Raw genomic sequence first — 4666 nt, 5'->3', positions numbered from 1 at the left:
AATGACATTATACTACATTATTCAGATGTACTTCTTTGATATTTAATTAATTAGTTTGAGACGTACCTCGAAAAGTTGTTCCCTGGCATGCCGAAGCTGTGTGTCTCTGGCGCTCAGAGCGGCTGCGAGCTGTAAGGAACGTTCGGCTTCGTCTCTGGCGTGACGTAACAAAGCGGCTCGTTCCCGCTCACGCTCGGCTCTCTCAGCTCCTAGTGCTGATGATGCACCGCCTCTCGAACGCATCTAAACATACACAAATACTATCACGCCGATACCCTTCCAGGGATGGAGAGAGGTTATATCACACTCATATTTATTACGTCCATACCATACGTCTCCAAATTATATTATTCTTAATTTGCTGCGGTTAAGGCGATACCTCAAGGTCCATTTTCATACATTTTGTTTCGGCTTTAATCTGGGTAACTAAACAAGTATTGGCAAGTAAAGAATTTAAATTCACGTCTAGTTAGTGATTAGTTCTCGCAGTTGAAAGAAAAACGTAAAAATAATTAATAATCATGGATATTTCGGCCTTTAAAATTTCATCAAATTTGACAAGTACGTATTGTTAGTGTGAGTGACGGCTGACTGAGTATACCGGCACAAATGAGAACTATATATAAATGATTAACGCTGTCGCAGCAAAATAACCGTGAGATGGCGTTATTTATTCTTTTCAAATTGGATATATCGTAGTAGAATATACATGAATCATTTAAAACACATCAAATATGATATGCCTTTTAAATAATTTTGTAATGGGAAAAATAGAAAATAGAAATGAGGAGAATCACTAACTTTTATCACGACAGAGGGCGCACTGTACCTTGGCTTGACAAAACAAACGTCAAATCGTATGACGTATCACTGAGTGTTTATGAATATAATATACTTTTGTTCCAAATGCCTCAATGCAGTGCGTTAAATTGTAAAACAGAGGAATACATTTATTTCCAAAGGAAAGTAAACGTAGAAAGCAATGGGAATCTGCGTTACGTATAAAAACTTCGAAGCTAGTAGCACAGCACGATTGTGTGTTGCGCATTTTACAGAAAAAGATTATTACGGGAAAATCAATTATACAGGTGAGTCACTATAGAATTTCTATGTGATTTACCTATTTCCATTAATTTTAATTACTTCGTGCTAATTATTTTTGTTTTTATGATTTCAGGTTATGAGCTCCTTGCAAAATTTCTTAAAAAGACAGCTGTGCTATCTGTGTTCTTCTTAACGAAGATAAAACCAGAAAATCCAGCTGCTGTGGCACATCAACAACGTATTGAACGAAGAAGTCAGTCGAGTAACAAATGTAGATGATTCACAACCATCAAGTAGCAAAGTTAACCTAATAAGTGACAGAGACAATTTACTGGAAGTTGATCATGAAGAAGCAGTCAAAACAGAAGACAACAGTGCAGTAGGATGTACATATATTATGCATGAATTTATATCTAAGGGCACTCAAGTTGATCAAGAACACAAATATGGGTTTATGAATAGATATAAAGATGATAATGCCACTATTAAGTTTTACACAGGTTTTGAATCATATAAAAAATTTAATTTAGTCTACTCAGCTCTTAGTCCAGTGGTTCACAAAATAAAATATTATGGCAGCAATGTGATTATTCTTAGCAGTGATTCTAATTCTAATTTATTAGTTGGTGCAATACCTGGTAGCTTGCTGTTATATTGTTCTCAAGCATTTGCAGGATTGATAAGTGATCAGTAGGCAGTGGAACAAAGTGACCTTTTAGCAAAATGTGAAAGTGGTAGTAGTATACTGACTGACAGAGGATTTATGATACAATATATATTTCATCAGACAAAAATGTGACCATTAGGATTCCCAGTTTCTTAAAAGAAAAATTTCAGTTGCCTGGTCTTAATGTAATAAAAGATAGGAGCTTGCAAACAAAGGAGTTCATATAGAAAGAATAATAGGATTAACAAAGACAAACAAAATTTAAAAATGAATTAGACCATAACTATATCCCAATAGTGAGCAAAATCTTTTTTTATGTTTTATGTGCTAAACATCTACAATTTCAGGAATTATACTATTACTATATTGTGAAAGATATTAGATAAAAAGATGTAATTATTTCAATTTATTTATTAATTGTAAATAGTTCTTATACACATACTTATTTACATTTCTGGTTCTAAATTATGTACATAAAAGTTTAACAAATTTGTCAACATGCCATTAATAAATGAGTCATCTCTATTAATGAATATTATTTTCATATCCTCAAATGTGTAAACAATAAAATTGCAATATTAGGCCCCCGAACAATAAAGTTGGCCTTGGATTTGGGCATAATATGGATGCTGCTTTTTAAATGTAATTCTCCATTAAGTATTTTTAAGTAAGGCACAGTCACAGAGGTTATTTTATAATATCTAGCAGCATATGGACACTTAACCTCAACAATAGTATCTTTACCCAATATACCGTCTGGAGAAACAGCCAGAAAAGGATATTCAAATGATATAATGAATCCACTTTTTTATTTTTAGTCCATAATCTCTATCATATTTGGCAATGGAAATAGTTTCTTGGATTTTACTATGCACAACTAACATAGTCTGCACAGCTTTGGGGCCAAAATCATATCGATTACATATATTTTTGGTACTTATATGCTTTACTGTGGCACACTAAATGAAACATACTGGCAGTAATCCTGCATGATCTTTCATGCCACTCAGAGGAATCACTTTGGGCTCTTGTATTCTTCTCACTTCCTGAATTTGTTCAGATATAATATTTTTAATAATAGCTTCTCTAGTAAAATATCTATTGGAGTCCTATCTACATAGGTGTAACGATCCCATTCAATGCCATGTGGATTTGCGGGTTCACATGTCTGTAATAAAGGTATTGAGCTTTCATCATATCCCATTACTAAAATTTTCACATAATCAGCATAACTGTCCATAATATCAGTAAGTATCTTTTAGTGTGTTATAAGTACAAGATTTCAATCTCTTGTTGGGTAAATTTTGAGCTGCAATGGGTGAATTATAAAATACTTTCTTGGGTCTATTGAATGTCATTAATTTTTGAGTACTTGACAGATGCAATTTAATATTTTTTTTGTGTACCATCCAACAATACAGAGACATGTTTGCAACATGCTTGAGTACCACTGCCTGCAGCACAATCGCAATGGCATTCTTCAATTACTCCATCTTTACTTAATTTTATATCCACAAAGTATACCATTTTTTTCATACTGGCTTTACATTGTCCTCGCAAGTGGGTATAAATGCCATCTGTGGAATAGCGGGCAGTCACAAGATGTCGAAATTCGTACAGGAGTTGTCCTTTATGCTGAGTATTATATCTGCAAAAACAATAATGTAGTAAGAAAATATAATATAATGTTATCAAGATATCATGATATATGAGTGTAGGTATACCAATTTAAATACATAAAATTTACACTGTCATCTTTGTAAACAACTGCCTAAGATTATAATCATTACATATGGGTACATAACTTTCAAAATATTCCTGTATTGCTTGTCTCGTAATCATTGGTAAAGAAGTGTCCGCAATTATGTCTCTGAAAGTATCAGTGGCTGGACTCAGATATGCGATCTCCTCTTGGATCTCGCAGTCAACACCAAAATTTTTATTCCGGTCATTAGATTGCAATCTATAACAAAAAACAAGAACTGAGGTCCGAGAACAAGAAAATAAGGCATATAAGCGAATTATAACCTAAATATTATAGTATTTACCTTTCTATCAAATTAGCCTTTTTTCCGGCAATTGACGCATTTTACGAACCTCAACTTTAAGTTGAGGCACAGTCATGAAAGCGTACATATTTTAATGAATTAGCACTTCAAATTTCTTGAAATAGCGTCTTCACTTACGTCAAGAAAAGTAAACAACGGTAAACAAAGTACACTCGTGTACCTCCATTGTTATGAGTATTTGATAGAAGCCTTATTTATGATTTGACATATTACAACCGACGTTGCCGCTCTTCCTATTGACCGTCGTCAAGGTCGTGAAGTGAACCTATGGGACGTTGCCAGCTCAATACCCTGTTGGGTCTAAGGTAAAAAGTAAGTTTCATCACATTACGTTAATGTCACTACTATTGCACGCGGTTTTGCCTGTGCAAAATTTTAGATTTAAAATTATAAATAAGATCGCCTGAGAATTTTACCTGTATTTAATATAATGTAATTTGTAAATGTGACGATCGATAAAAGAATATAATATATAGTTTTTCAATAAAAGTTATGATTTTGTTTCTATTTATTAACTTCTCCCTCGGGATAGGTGCTTTAAAATCGTATTTTATACAGTAACTTTTCAAATAAAACTATTTACGGATTTTATCGTGGTGATTTTATTATTATTTTCTCCCTAATGCTATATGTACTTATATTGGGAGAAAATAATAATATATATCACCGCGATAAAATACGTAAATAGACAATATTTCAAAGATAAAAAAATAAACAATACATAATAAAAATAACATCTATGGAGCTTTCAATTAAATAAAGAATAATTGGACGACAGGAGTTAACAACATATCAGCAATTAATTCTGTTGACAGAAGTTTATATAATCATATTACCGATATATTTAATTGTATTTTTCATTTCAGTGTTTGTATCTTCCAGTATT

General features: G+C 32.7%; 2 long non-coding RNA genes across 2 annotated transcripts; one reads left to right on the top strand and one right to left on the bottom strand.

Annotated features, from left to right (window-relative positions):
* The first annotated feature begins 845 nt into the window (after window positions 1-845).
* On the top strand, window positions 846-2236 carry LOC119193245. The gene is made up of 2 exons (XR_005113889.1): window positions 846-1088; window positions 1178-2236. It is a non-coding gene; the product is annotated as an uncharacterized LOC119193245 (long non-coding RNA).
* A 279-nt stretch (window positions 2237-2515) lies between these two features.
* On the bottom strand, window positions 2516-4217 carry LOC119193244. The gene is made up of 3 exons (XR_005113888.1): window positions 3760-4217; window positions 3436-3674; window positions 2516-3359 (listed from the first exon to the last, which is right to left on the bottom strand). It is a non-coding gene; the product is annotated as an uncharacterized LOC119193244 (long non-coding RNA).
* Window positions 4218-4666: the final 449 nt, after the last annotated feature.

Source organism: Manduca sexta, unplaced genomic scaffold, assembly GCF_014839805.1.
Source record: "Manduca sexta isolate Smith_Timp_Sample1 unplaced genomic scaffold, JHU_Msex_v1.0 HiC_scaffold_3805, whole genome shotgun sequence".
NCBI lineage: Eukaryota > Metazoa > Arthropoda > Insecta > Lepidoptera > Sphingidae > Manduca > Manduca sexta.
This window is presented reverse-complemented; position numbering and strand designations above follow the sequence as displayed.